We start from the raw sequence: 14,548 nt of genomic DNA on the forward strand, positions 1-14,548 counted from the left end.
GCATGATGTTTAGTCAAGAGTGAGATAAACTGTAACCAAAAGCCTATATGTAGTGACCATCTCCCCTACTATGGCTTTGACATTCCACCATTTGATTCATTCATAAACTAGACTATAATCTAGAAAAATAATAGATCTATTAGTTACATATTTTCTACTAATTACAAACATACTATTAGTTACACACACATCTTTTAACTGAAAATGACCGTTGCTATTTAGTCATCTTTTAACTGAAAATGACTCTATTGCTATTTAGTCATTTTTCAGTTGTGTCTGACTTTTTGTGACCCATTTTAGAAGTTTTCTTGGCAAAGATACTGCAGTCGTTGACCATTTCTTTCTCCGGTTGATTTTACAGATAAGGAAAACTGAGACATACAGAATTAAATGACTAGCCCAGAGTCCCATGGCTATTTAGTGTCAGAGGCTAGTTTTAGTTTTTTTCTTTTTTTTTTTTCAAGGAAGAATTGCATTAAAAGCTCATTTGCCCAAGGCCACACAGCTAGGTAATTATTAAGTGTCCGAGGTCAGATTTGAACTGAGGTACTGATTCCAGGGCCAGTGCTCTATCCACTGCACCACCTAGCTGCCCCCAGAGGCTAGTTTTGATCTCAGGTCTTCCAAACTCCAGGCTCAGCACTCTGGTCCACCATCTAACTGTCAGTGACCCTAGTCCTTTTCTATTAGCACAGAAAAGTTTATTAGATAAATAAGCTGAGTGACAAATGAAGCTAAATTTTTATATGGGGGAAATCAGGTACAGAAGGCAATATAAGAAAGGGAGAAATGTCTCCAAAAACCTACTTTTAAGTTTTGGGCAGGAAATGATCTGCATGGTTAAAAGTAATTTGGTGACCACTATGGAGGTATCAAACTGGGGTCCAACTGAATGCAGCTTGCAACATTCAGGTGTGCTCTGAACCAAAACAAAATGTCATTATTTAACCAAATATATAAAAATACATTAAAATCTATTCAGTGTTAACATTACTTTATAAATCAACATGAGCCACTAGGGAATGCTTATAGAGGATTTAGTCACCTCTATTTTAATTTAGATTAAAGAACAGAGCTTTGTACTTGGAGACAGAAAGCCCTGAGTTTTTATTCTGCTTCAGACACTTACTAGCTGTATAATCCTATGCAAGTCACTTTATACATTTTGTTCGATTATGTAACTGTGATGTGACAACAGCTATCTTGTAACTTTGGTGTGAGTATCAAATTCTATTTATATTTAAATGTGAGATATATCTATCTATCTATCTATCTATCTATATATATATATGTTATATGCCTTTGTTATATATGTAATTCACCACTTTATCGTGATTGTTGAAGTTGCTGTTTCATAGTCTAATGATAAATGTACTTAAGTATTCTGCATACTTAAGAATGAAAAAACACATTTGTCCCTCTCAACTCAATTACAAAACATAGCATAAAAGTATAATATATATTTGAAGAAATGTTTCCAAGCATGCAATGGGATAAGGGGGGATTGTTTTAACACCTAAAGTGTTGGTGTGACAAAATGTTCACAATGCCTCTTTATAGGAAAAAAAGATGAAATTTGCAAAAAATTAGAAAATAAAAATTTGAAAATATAAATTGTAGCCTTTGATTCTTCCTTTATGTCCATGTAACTTTATGTAAACATTTTTTGTTGTTCAGTTGTGCCCAGCTCTTTTTCATGTCTCCAGAGATCACATAGTATGAGGTTTAATCCTTCTCTTCCTGAAGTCTGCCAAATTTGGTTTGTTACTTGCATGATATACTTCAAAATTATTACACTTTTAAATTTGGAGCCAACATATGCATATTGACAGCAATTATAAGTGACTGTAAATGGGCCACTTTTTTTTTTAAATAGTGACTTCATTAAAGGCACCTGTATTTGACTCCAGCACCACCAAGTGACAGATCTAAAAATTGCATCTTGCAAGATAGGGACCTTAACAGTCAGTTATATTTTACCAAATAGGGATCAAGACTCAGCAATCAGTACAAAATCTGGTAGGCTTAGTTAGTTATCTTGTTTTATTAAGTCTTGGTGTTACTGAAGCCAAAGTTGAAAATTTTAGTTTTTCAAAAGAAAAAAAACACCCCCCCAAAAAAAATTCAGGTACATTGTCTAAAACTGTGGTTTTTAAATTAATTGGGTTTTTGGCAAAATTGTGTTGCTTAGAAGGTCAGAAACCAGGGGAGATTGCATGATTCAGAATAATTCCTCTTCTCTGATAGAGAAACATCTCAGAACAATGTCCTCTTAAAAAAGTTATATCACTTAAAGGACATTTTTATTAAAATTAGGCTCACATTGTTTATAACTATGAATATAATTATTCTAGTTAAATGTTAAGGCATTTCCTATGTGCTAATAGGATAAATGTATGTCTATACACATATATGCTAATAATATCTTTATGTTACATATTAATATTCTTCTAAAACCATCTTTGATACTAGAATCTCAACTTTTTTAGCTTTCAGTTTTCTTAAGAATCAAAGAATGGGGGCAGCTAGGTGGCACAGTGGATAGAGAACCGGCCCTGGAGTCAGGAGTACCTGAGTTCAAATCCAGCCTCAGACACTTAATAATTACCTAGCTGTGTGACCTTGGGCAAGCCACTTGACCCCATTGCCTTGCAAAAAAAAAAACCTAAACAAACAAACAAAAAAAAGAATCAAAGAATGGGGGAGGGGGGTGGACTGAAGGCAGGAAATCCCAGGAGCTCTCTCCCCTACCAGATCATTCCAAATACCTTTAAATAAAAACTCTAACCAAATTTAAGAGTGACAGAAGTTAACAGAAAGAGACTGAGTGAAACAATATTCCAGCTCAAGACAACTTGGAAGATCGGTAGGAAAGGTCTGTTATACCATGGTTAGAAAGGGCTGCAGTACAGCTTGGACCATGCAGGAGCAAACCATCCAGGAATAGCCCACAGGGTATCTGAGTCCCTGGGGGTACCTGGGTGTCTGGCAGTGGGGGGTAGTTTCCAGACTTCTCAGCCCAGGAAAACTCTGCCACACCAGAGTGAGCATGGAGCCCAGTCCAGTGCAGTCCTCAGTGAAGAACCCCTGGGGACGAAAAGCTTGGCCTGGAGAGCCACCTGGTAGGGAGCAACCCAGCAGCTGTTTCCAGACCACCCAACCCATGGATGGCAAAGGGATCGCGAGAGACTGCAGAGGTCTCTTTGCTTACTCTGAGGCAGGGCACTGTTACTTTGCCCACTCAGATCCAGGTCACAATCTAGGCCTTAGTCTTAAGAAAAGGAGCTTTGCTGCCATAGCAGTTTCAGGGTAGAGGGGAGTGCTTGAGGTCATCTACAGGCACAGAACATAGACCAGGAGAGAAGTCAGAGTCTCTCATAAGACTTTGAAGGAATTGAGGTCCCTGGGGGATATCCTGAAAACAGCTACAAAAACTCTCAAAAACTTGGGACAGTATGTTCTCCCCTGGAAGCAGAGCTCCACCTTAACAAAGAGTTAAAATCAAGTCATAGGCTGGGAAAATGAGCAAACAACAAAAGAAAAGCAAATCCAATCACAGACAATTACTTTGAATATACACTCAGAAGGTAATAAAGTCAGAACTTCTGTATCCAAAGTCTCCAAGAAAAATAGGAATTGGTTTCAGGTTATGGAAGAGCTCAAAAAAGATTTTGAAAATCAAGTATGAGAGGTAGAAGAAAATTGAGAAGAGAAATGAGAGCAATATGGGGAAAATCATGGAAATCAAGTCAGCAGCTTGGTGAAGGAGATACAAAAAATACTGAAAAAAAATAGTACCTTAAAAACTAGTTTAGGACAAGTGGAAGAAGCAGTCCAAAAAATCGGAAGAAGACTGACTTAAAAAGCAGAATTGATGAAATGGAAAAGAAGATACAAGAGCTCTCTGAAGAAAATAATTGCTTCAAATTTAGCATGGAGCTAAGGGAGCAGATGATTTTGTGAGAAATCAAGAAATAATAAAACAAAATCAAAAGAATGAAAAACTAGAAAAAAAAACTAGAAGAACAACAACTGACCTGGAAAACAGAACCAGGAGAGATAATTTAAAAATTATTGGGCAACTGAAAATAATGGCAAAGAAAAGAGCCTAGACTTCATTTTTCAAGCAATAATCCAGGAAGCAGAGGGGTAAAATAGAAATTGAGGTAATCCACTAATCACATCCTGAAAGAGATTTCAAAATAAAACCTCCCAGGAATATTATAGCCAAATTCCAGAACTCCCAAGTCAAAGAGAAAATATTACAAATAGCCAGAAAGAAACAATTCAAAAATCATGGAGTTACAGTCAGAGTATCACAGGATTTAATGAGCATCTACATTAGGGTCTCTTAGAATTTGATATATGATATTCTGGAAGACAAAAGAGCTTGGATTACAGTTGAGAATCAACTACTCAGCAAAACTGAGCAAATTCTTTCAAGGGAAAAGATGAATATTCAATGAAATAGGAGCTTTAAAATTTTCCAGATGAAATGAATGGACCTGGATAGAAAATTTGATCTTTAAGTAAAGGACTTAGGCGAAGCATAGAAAGGGTAGACAGAAAGGACAAATTATGAGGGTCATAATGATGATGAACTTGTATTTCTGTATAGGAAGATGATACAGCTCATATACTTACAGCCCAATTATTAGGGAAGTTAGAAGGAGCATATATAGACAAGGCAGAGGAGGAAGATGAATATGAAAGTATTATATATTATTAAGCTGGGGAATGTATTGGGGAAAAGGGGAAGGAGAGGTAGAATGAGGTAAGTTATTTCACTTAAAGCTTTTGCAATGGAGTGGAAGGGAGGAAGGCAAGGGAGAACATGTGAGCCTTCACTCTCATTGGAAGTGACTCAGAAAAGAAATAATACACACACTCAATTGGATATAGAAATCTACCTTATATTAAAATAGGGGAGGAAAGTGATAAAAGAAAGGGGAAAGGGGACAGGGGGAGGTGTAGGGGTGTAGCTGTTAGAAGAGAAGGATAATTGTGGGAGAGGGTAGTCAGATACAATACACTTTTGAGAAGGGACAGGCAAAATGAGAGAGAATAGAATAAATAGTAGAGGGGGAGAAGAGGATGGAGAGAAAGACAGCAATAGCAAATGTGGGGAAAAATCATGAAGCAACTTCTTCGATGGATTTCTGGTTAAGAATGCCATCCATCTGGGGTGGCTAGGTGGCAGGGGCAGCTAGGTGGCACAGTGGATAGAGCACCAGCCCTAGAATCAGGAGTACCTGAGTTCAAATCCAGGCTCAGACACTTAATAATTACCTAGATGGGTGGCTTTGGGCAAGCCACTTAACCCCATTGCCTTGCCAAAAAAAAAATAAGGATGCAAACCATCCCAGTGATTGAGCTGATGGTATCTGAATGAAGACTGAAGTGCACTTTTTCCCTCTCACTTTACTTCTCTTGGGGTTTCTCTTTCTTTGTATGTGTGTGTGGGGGGTTATGTTTACTTTTACAACATGACTATTGTAGTAATATGAAAAAATTTTTAAAAATGAAACAATGGCAGAGTTGGAAGGGATTTAAATAACCATTTAGTTTAGTTCATATTAGGGATTGGGGAAGGAGACAAAATAAATGTATTTTTGAATGTAGGGATACATGTATATGTATATTAAAAATAAAACCCTATTATATATTCACTTACAAGATCTTCAGTAACATAGAATCCATGATATGACTTTTTTGCTCAATTGAAATGCAATTTTTTTGGAGAACACTAATTGTTAGAATGATATTCCTTATAATTTTTCTTTGTGAAAATTCTACTCTTCCCCCCACTTCTGCCATGTGGGGCTATTCACATTTTTAGAAAACTTTCATGTTTTCACTATCTTCTCTTTCCTAGCTTTTCAATTTTCATTTTGGAACTACCTAGGTGGGGCAGTGGATAGACCAATGGCCCTGGAATAAGAAGCTTGAGTTCAAATCTAGCCTCAGAAACTTAGCAAGTCATTTAACCTTTACTTCAGTTATATTAGTTACAAAATAATAGCATCTGCTTCACCAGGTTGCTGTGAGGATCAAATGAGATAATATTTGTAAAGAACTTATCACATTGTAGGTGATATTATATAAATGCTTATTCTCTTACCTTTTCCATTTTCTTCTTTAGATGACAAGGATTTGAGCTTCTTCCCAATCTTAGATGCCCTCCTATATCTTCTACATTTTCTTTTTAGTGTATTTTCTAAAATGTGACCTACATAAGTAAACATATTATTATATGTTTACTCCAGATATAGGCTAATTTCCTAGAAATTACACCTCTCCTAAGAATGTAGACCAAGATTGCATTGGCTTTCCTGGTTTCTGTATCCCCCTTCTTCCAAACTCCTCATTGTTGGTATGATTAAACTCAGGGTTTGTGATATATCCAAGGTCATACAGATAAATAAGTAGCAGCAATCAGCATTTGAGCCCAAATTCTCAACTCAAAATTCAATGTTCTTTTTATGACAAAGTTTTTGTTAGCAACTCAATGAAGAGTTGCCTCAGTTATCAAAATGTTAAGAATGAGTCAGTTATTTTATAATCGTAAGATAAAGCAGTTCACTTTGATCAGGGGAAAGCAAGGTTTAAAGATTTTTCAGAATTTTATTTTATTTAAAACTTTTTTATTTGGCTTATTATTTGGAATTTTATGTCAGGAGATGAATCCCAGGAGAAAAATATCTATGAAACAAAAGCTCAAAGAACATTTCCCAGTCATGTTTCTCTACTTTAGATGCTGCATGAAACTTGTCAGGATCAAATATACCATATAAATATGAGAGATCATGATGGACCTGGGAATAATTAGGTCATTTAAAGTTATCTATCTAATGAAGAAATAAGTTTTATAACAAATTGTATTATATCCTGCCACCTTGGTATTGATTTTTCCTATGGCAGAAAAATTGTGGAAATTAATATATGATTAAATATTGTTTTTTAGTAAGAAAACTTGGTCATTTTTATAGTTTTAAGATTTGTTAAGTGATATGTGTATATGCATGAGTTTGTGTGAATTCTAATATTGTTCTGTTCTCCTCATCCCATTTGTTATTTTCTACAAGGAAACAAGCATGGTCAGGTTTCCTCTATGGTTAAAAAAATAAAAAAAACCTTTTCTTGACTTTGATTTGGCCATTAAATTAGCTTCCTATTTCTAGGCTCACATTTATTGACAAACAACTATAGTCATCCACATTGGAGGGCAGGGGGATCTTTCATAAACATTTTCCCTCTCTATTCTTATTCCAGTCCTTTATATGTAAAATGAAATTGAATCGCATGTTCTCTGTTATTACATCAACAATTCCTTTAGTTCCTTTTACACATTAATAAAAGTAGTTATTTCTAGTACTATTTTATGTATATAATAGGTACTCAATACAAATCTATTGATTGACAGCTTGATCATGTGGTATAAGGATAGAGTTTATGTTAAATGGCAAGGCATGCTATATATTCAGAGGGTATCCAGTAAATTTTTAGTGATTGACAAGTTAATTAAGCAGGTATGGTTGACACAGGAGACATATGGCCTGGTACCAAACTTTGAATTTCCAGGAACAGAATTTTCTCTCCAATATTATTCTCTTTGGGGCCAACACTAGGTCAGAGTCATTGGGTGATATTGGTAGCATAAAGCTTTTTATCATTTGCCTGCCAAAGTGATTCAGCAGGGTCTCCTTCTAATGTAGACATGGGAAGAAGGTGGTTGAAAGAGTTTCTTGCCAATATGTTCTGTGCCAGCCACAAGTATCTAAACTGGCTGACAGCATCTGTTAGTGACATCTTGGTGACAGTCCATTCAGGCTATTCTGTCTGGTTTTCCTTTTGCTGAGGAATGTTCATGATTTGTTAAATTTTGCAAAGCAAAACTATTTCCTGATAGAAAGAAAAGTCAGAATGAGTGACATCAATTATGGAGGTTTTCTGATGGGTAAACATAAACTATTTATCTTAAGGATGATCCATTCTTTCAGTAATGTGTTTAAAGGTCATGATTTTGTACTGCCATCATAATTCCATCTCATTATATCCTTATTTATGAGTGTCTTCATATTTTCTACTAAGTAACCAATTCAGCTAAACCCAATGTTGAACATGAGGAAATAGTCAAACACCCCTAAAGTGTCTAGTCTCCAGGAATCAATCTTTCAAAATATGTCACATCTCTTCCCTTTCCTTGCTACAGTTTCATCCAAAATGGTCAATATACCATTCCCAAGAATAATCTGCTCTCACTACTTTGCTCATGTTGTTCTTTTTGCCTTGAAGGAAAAGTTTCCATTCTCCTTTGTACCTATTGACATTGTTCTCAGTCTTCAAGTTTCAGCTAGCCTCTCCAGTGATATCCACTCCACCTGTTCCCTCCCCTCATCCAATCAGAGTGATCCCTTCTTTCTTCTTTCCTCTTACTTCTCTAAGAAATTTGTCTGAAATACATTTCTCATATTCTCATTTATATTTAATATGTCCTCCTTATATCTCCCTAGTAGATATAACTTCTTGATAAAAGCAGTTTTACATCTATATGTTATGTCTTCATTATATTTTCTACCACAGAATTTAGCCCTTAGCAGGTATTGAAACTCTAAAAGAAATGCAGTTCAAAATAATTGAGGCTTTCTAAGACATGAAAATATGACTAGCTATTATGATATATTTTTATCCAAAAGAATGAATCAGTCAGCAAATAAACACTTATTAAATATGCCACAATATGATGCAAATAAAGACAAAAAAGAAATTACACTCCTATGGGCAATGACAACATATAAATTGCTAGGTACAGAAAAGATATTGAAAGAATAGATGGGATTATTTGTGATAGGAAGGTACTAACATTTGGGGCGACTGGTAAAAATCTTCTGCAGAAGGTGGAATTTGAGCTGGGTCTCAAAAGAAAAATACTAAGAGAACTAAGAGTCAGAGATGAGAGGACAGAACATTCTAGGCAGAGGAGACAGAGACAAGAGATGGAGGATTGGTTTCAGGAAATGAAAGTAGGTCAGTTACTGCATCATAATGAAGAAGACAATAAAATGTGAGTATATTAGAAAAGTAAGAAGAGAACAATTTTGTAAGTTATGTCAAATAGGTATTTATGCTTGCTTTTGGAAGAGAAAAAGAGGAGGCATTGAAATACTTTAATAGGGTCATTAGCATTATTACTTAAAAATGAAAATCTCTGAGCTCAGGTTTTAAATGAACATGATACAAAAGATGAAAGGAGGGATATAGTACCAAAAATAGATCAAGAAAAAAAAAGTATAAGAATAATGTCTATGAGAGCAAAACCCAGAATAAACTGAGGTTCAGAGAAGCAACAAAAAACTCATAATAGTTGTTTTTGTAGTTGTCCTTAAGTCAAAAAGCATCCAACACTGAGCTAAGGGCTGGGGAATAGAAAGAAAAGCAAAAATCAATCCCTTCTCTAAAGGATATCAAAGTCTAAGGGGAAGGAAGAGATAGGCTGAAATGATGTATAAACAAGATAGATAAAGAATAAGAATGCATGAGCTATAAAGGAGATTAAGAAGGGGTTCTGGTAGAAGGTGAGAATATTTACATAAATACTTGTATACAATACACCCATGTCTATGCATATTATGTATTATAAATGTGTGTGCACATGTGTATTTGTATATGTGTGTCTGATTCAAACAAAACCAAGAAAGGTAGGTTCTATAGATGAGGAGGGAGAGAGTTTTAGATATTAAGGGCAGCCAGTAAAGATGTCTAGAGTCAGATGGAGTAGGCATAAGACCAATCATTAGATCCTAGAGTCCATGGCAAGAGGGATTGGAAAGAAAGATAGAAGAAGACCTGAAAGGTAGAGTTATGGAGCACTTTAAAAGGCAAACATTTGTAGTTGTAGTTATGTTCAAGAGCAAGGCTATCTATTGCTTTTCCATCCTGGAAATACTTTTCCATCCTGGAATACTCATAATTAAGAAAAAATAAAATCTAACATATGAAAGAGGAACCTTTCCATGACCATTACATCTCAGGAGACCAAAAATACAGAGGTAATTATGGAACCCCATCTCATAATTTTTGAGACATCCTGTAGTAAGGTGAATGATTCCAAGAAACTGAATTTTTTTTAATGGGCAGATTTTCAAAGGGAAACATGAATACTAGAAACTCCAGATCAAAGTTCTAAATTCTATTAATAAAAAATATTTTCTATTTATATGTTTTTTCTCAGAAATTTCACTACTGGAAATATATATATATATATATATATGTATGCATGTATGTATAAAATATCACAAGAACAAAGATAGAAGGCTACCATTTGTAGTGAAATATTCATGGCAGTACTTTTAGGATAGGGAGCAAAAGCAAACAAACTAAAAGCTTAGAAACAAAGAGGATGACCAGAGATGAGTGGATGACTGTTAAAATTGCAGCATAAAAATGTAACAGAGTATTATTATATGGTGAGAAGTGACAAGTTTAGGGATCTCAAAGAAATTCGGAAGCAACTATTAGAAAAATATTATTTATATTTTTAATTTCCAATTACATATAAAAAAGACAGTTTTCAACATTATTTTTGTCAAGTTTTCTCCTTTCCTCCTTTCCTCCTTTCCTTCCCCTCTACTCAAGAGAGCAAGCAATCTATTGGAGAATGTACATGAACAATCATGCCAACAAACATTTCTTAAGACACACAAACACACACTCACACACATACACACAGAAAAAAAGCACAGCTCTCAATAGTGTAAATTGAAAAACACCAAAAGACAGTTAGCCAAGGACATTTTTCAATGATCATTCTTGGTTCCAAGGGAAAATTATTAAAGCACACTTCTGTCCTTGTACTGGAAAGGGGAGCTAGATTATTATGGGTATGAAATGTGGTATACATTGTCATAAAAGATGTTGATATTAATTGCCTAGATTCTAGTACAGTATTTACTCTCTTATGAAACTCTGGTTTGAATATATTAGGAAATCATTGCCTTTTAAATATAAATATATATATAAATATATATAAATATAATTGTTTTTTAAATTATATATGTAATTTAAAAAATTGGTATGTGACCACTAAGGAAAAATCATGGTCATGGAGGAAGTTACAAGTAAAACTGAATAGTTAATATTCTATTGAAAATAATTTGAGAGATCATCTAGCTAGTGGTATCAAATTCAAATGGAAATAATTCCCATATAAGGATCCTTGCTGGCCACTTATTATCTGTGTGTGTCTTTGTGTGTGTGTGTGTGTGTGTGTGTGTAGCGACATATTATTATAATAATATGTATGTGTGTGTTTTTCTTTATTTGTTAAATTTTTTTCCCTAATAACTAGTTTAAACTTTGGGAATATGGGTTACATATAATGAGAAAACTGAGAACTAGAGAAATGAAATGTGTTCACACATCACACAACAAGAGACTAGACTAGAACTCATGTCTTTCTGAAAGATGTTTTCTCCCATTAAGGGAAATGATTTTGATATTATATATCTGGATTCCAGGACATTCTTATGAATGAGCATAAGTGTAAATACAAATAACACCAAAAGACAGTTAGCCTAGGACTTTTTTCAGTGATCATTCTTGGTTCCATAGTTCCATAGTTGTGGTTAGAAGGAGTCAGTGATGATTGAATTACCAACCAAATTCATGCTGTTAAAAATGGATTTGTAAAAAAACAAGGAAGTGGATTTTTTGAAATTTTTGTGGTTCTTGGCCAAATTATTACTGTGGTTGTTATCATCATCATCATCATCATCATCATCATCATCATCATCAGGCACTTGGAAAAATACTTTAAAGAGTGTCATTTCAGATTTACAGATGTCCAAAACTCAGGTAAGATTGTTCTTACAATCTATAAATGAATCAAGATTCAAAGTCTCAGAGTGGGATTCTGTAGGTTAACACTATCAAGGCAAAATTTAATAGGGATGAAAATAGTGTCTTGTTTGCTGTCCAGAATTAGTTGTCCAAGTATAATATGGGAGAGATCTTAAAGGCCAAGCAAAGGATTTTATTTGATTATAAAGTGAACTAAACAATATTATAGGGCAGCCTAAAACAAACAAAAAGACCTGCAACAAAATGAAACCATAATGCAGTCTTAGATTGCACTTGACATATGGTTTCCAGAGCCAAGTGCATATGGTTTTTCAGTGCAGAGAATAGAGTATTCCATTTATCCACGTATCTTAGACAGAAACCAAGTGTCAACAGGGAACTTGGCCCAGTTTGAACAGGTTGGGAGAGTGGGTTGGATTGCCTTTGGAAAAATTATCCAGCACCTTTAAAAACTCCTTGTTGCTCCATGAAACAAAGGAGCCCACTTTTTTAAGAACAGCATTGTAGTTATGCTGTATGAATTTAAGATATAAAATAAAATCCAGTTCTACACAAATTTATTAAAAGTCTACCCTATAAAAAGCACTGAACTAGGTGCTAGGGAATAAAATGAAATAGGCCTTGCTTTGAAGAGATTCATATGCTAATGAGGGATATAACATATAAACAAGTTAAGCATATGCAGGATAATTTGAGAAAAAGAGAGCAAAATATAGCAATCTTTTGAAAATTCCTGAAAATTCAACTGAAAGGAATTTGGAGGACATGAGTAAGTTAAAATAAATTAACTCCTTAGGATTCTCAAGTGAAGCTAAATAAAGAATATCATCAAGAAAAGTAAAAGAGCAGAAAAGAAGATATATCTGTCAGAGTGAGGAATGCTCAGTGACTATTATGTGGCCTAGGTATATCCATACTCTATGGATATTTATGCAATGTTAAGAATTGGGAAAAGGCATCTAGGGCTTTTAAATATATATATATATATATATATATATATATATATATATATATATATATATACTTTTTATTTATTGTGTTTAATATTTCCCAATTACATATAAAAATGAACATGTTTTTGAGTTCTAAATTCTCTCTCTTACTCTTGACTTTTCTTCACCTTGAGGTGACAAGTAATCACAATTCATTATAATGTGATATCATACAAGATACATTTCTATAATAGCCATTGCAAAAGAAAGCACAGTCAAATAAATGTTTAAAAACATTTCTTATTCTGTATGCAGAGTTCATCCATTCTCTTTTGGGAGGTAGATAACATAATTCACCAAAAGAATTGCTGAATCATTTTCTTGATCAGTGTGACTAAGCCTTTCAAAGTTGATCCTTCTTATAATATTGCTGTTACTGTGTACAATGGACTTTTGGCGCTTCTCACTTTACTTTGCCTCAGTTCATATAACTCTTTTGAAGTTTTGTTGAATACAATGGAATTCCATCACAATCTTTTACTTACAACTGGTTCAGCCATTTCCCAATTGACAGCTATCCCCTTGAATTCCAATTTTTTGCTACCACAAAAAATATTTTTGCACGAATAGATAATTTTCCCTTTTATTTTACCTTTTTTGCTATACAGAGTATTGTGGATTGCTAGATCAAGGGGTGTGCATCAATTTTTGGCTTTTTGGGTCCAGTTTTGTAGAATGGTTGACCTAGTTAAAAACTCTACCAACAGTATATTAGTGTCCCATATTTTTCCTAATTCCATCCAAAATTTGCCATTTTCCTTTTTCTATCATGTTAGTCAATATGATAGGCATAAATCATTATATCAGAGTTGTTCTAATATGAATTTTGTTATTCAGAAATTTAGAAAATTTATTTATATGATTATTGATAAGTTTGATTTCTTCTGAAAGTTGCTTGTTCTTCATTTTTCAAATTGGAAACATATATTTTTATAAATTTGGTTCAGGTTATATATTTAAGAAACACGAACTTTATCAGAGAAACTTGTAAAATTCCTCCTCAGTTTCCTGTTTTCTTTCTAATTTTGGTTCTATTAATTTAATTTATACAAAAACATTACTTTCATGTGATCAAAATTATCTGTTTTGCTTCCCATGATCTTTGAAAACACTTGTTTGGTCATAAACTCTTCCCTTATCCAATGATCTAACAGTTCTATTTTTTCATGCTTCCCTAATTTCATTATAATATCATGTTTTTGTTTAAATCATTTATTCATTTGGACTATATATATATATATATATATATATATATATATATATATATGTATCTGTAGTGAGATGTTAGTCTATAGGTCTGCCAAATTGCATTCCAGTTTTACAGGAATTTATTTAAATTAAGTTGTTACTTCAAAAGCTTAAAATTGGATGTTTATCAAATATTAGATTACTAACATCATTTATTACTGTGTATTATATACTTATTTTATTCCATTGATCCACCTCTCTTTTTCTTAATCAATAACACATTGTTTTGATGTTAAACATTTTGCAATATTGTTTGAAGGATGGTATTCCTAGGCTTCCTTTTTAATTTTTCTTTCATTGAATTCCCTGATATCATTAAACTTTTGTTATTCCATATCCATTTTATCGTTACTTTTTCTAACTCTATAAAATAATTCTTTGGAAGCTGAACTGGTATTGCACTGAATAAGTGCATTTACTTAGAATTGTCATTTTTATTAAACTGGTTC

This window comes from Macrotis lagotis, chromosome 3, assembly GCF_037893015.1.
Source record: "Macrotis lagotis isolate mMagLag1 chromosome 3, bilby.v1.9.chrom.fasta, whole genome shotgun sequence".
Taxonomy (NCBI): domain Eukaryota; kingdom Metazoa; phylum Chordata; class Mammalia; order Peramelemorphia; family Peramelidae; genus Macrotis; species Macrotis lagotis.